Raw genomic sequence first — 1,427 nt, 5'->3', positions numbered from 1 at the left:
GGAGACGGTCTTCATCGTCCGACCGATGCCGCACCTACGAGTTTTCCGATATTTTCTTCGACGGATCTTCAGGTTTTCTTCCTTTCTTCCGTCTTTCTCTCTTCGTAATTTCGTGTCCGACCTGCGTCGTCCGAAGTCGGGGTGAAGATCGAAGAAAAAACGCCAAAAATAACAACTCGTCAGCCACGCACACCGCGTTCGAATGTCTAACGGTCCAACTTGGATTTTCGAAGATCGCCGAATCCGAGGGACGATAAATAATAATAATAATAATAATAATGGTAATAAATAATAATGTTAATAATAATAATAATGATATGATGATTATAACGATAATTATTATAGATAGGTAAATAGAAACACAGGTCTCCTCTCGAAAATCGGAACTTCCTGATATTACTTACATATTTCGGTCGATCCAAATGTGGGAATCTCGTCGTCGTCGGAGCAAGCAGCGCGGTAGGTGGGGTGAAATTCTGGATTTTCCACCGCCGCCGGCGGTCGAAAAATGTGCGACGCGGGAGATCGCCAGTCCGTCTAGTAGTCTCTCTTGTCGTTAGAGCGTGACGTGGTGGTTGTTGTGGGATTTCCCGTTAGTTCGGTCCGACGTCGGTCGTCAGAGGGTAAGTGCATACGGAAACGAAACGCATCGCGTTTTGATGTTCATATTCGTGCATCGGAATGTTAAAAGCAATATATTTTACACCAACGATCACACCTAAACACCACGGCAACGGCCATACCACGTTGAAAAGCACCGGTTCTCGTCCGATCACCGAAGTTAAGCAACGTCGGGGCGCGGTCAGTACTTGGATGGGTGACCGCTTGGGAACACCGCGTGCCGTTGCCCCCCAACACTTTTTGTTTTTTTTTGAAATCCATAGCAACCACCGAACCGATTTGTTTTTCGTGCAGGTATTCGGAAACATGCACAGACCCGTATAATGTAGATTCATAGCTTTAAGTACTAGATAATTAAGAAAACAATTTTTTTTGTCGATTAATTGTAAACAATTGCAGAATAAAAACTCGTCAAACGGTAAAGGTTGTCGTTCGATCACCGAAGGTAAGCCACGCGGGCAGCGGTCAGCACTTGGACGGGTGACCGGTTCATTATATTCCTTCCGTGAGTTTAACAAAGATAACATATGCAAATGTCGTAAGTGCGACGAGGAAGACGGCGATCTTTTAATGTAAAAAAATATATATTAGGTTACGCGTACATGCCACTTTGACTGCTGCTTTATTTTTTTGGTTTTTAAATAATTAGAGATCTGAATTCAACATATCAGTTCTATGTTATAATGGACAGACAATGTTGTATTCTTGGCCCCTAACACGTTAAGACCAACATAAAAACTAGAATAACTTACCATTCGTTAAACGTTAAACAATTTCGAACCACGTTTTTTTGAGCTCGAACAAAC

General features: G+C 42.7%; 1 non-coding gene across 1 annotated transcript; it reads left to right on the top strand.

Moving 5' to 3' along the window:
* The first annotated feature begins 729 nt into the window (after positions 1–729).
* Positions 730–850, top strand: LOC138141121 (5S ribosomal RNA). The gene has a single exon (XR_011163007.1). It is a non-coding gene; the product is annotated as a 5S ribosomal RNA (ribosomal RNA).
* The last annotated feature ends 577 nt before the right edge of the window (positions 851–1,427 follow it).

Source organism: Tenebrio molitor, unplaced genomic scaffold (genome assembly GCF_963966145.1).
Source record: "Tenebrio molitor unplaced genomic scaffold, icTenMoli1.1 SCAFFOLD_942, whole genome shotgun sequence".
Classification (NCBI taxonomy): domain Eukaryota; kingdom Metazoa; phylum Arthropoda; class Insecta; order Coleoptera; family Tenebrionidae; genus Tenebrio; species Tenebrio molitor.
This window is presented reverse-complemented; position numbering and strand designations above follow the sequence as displayed.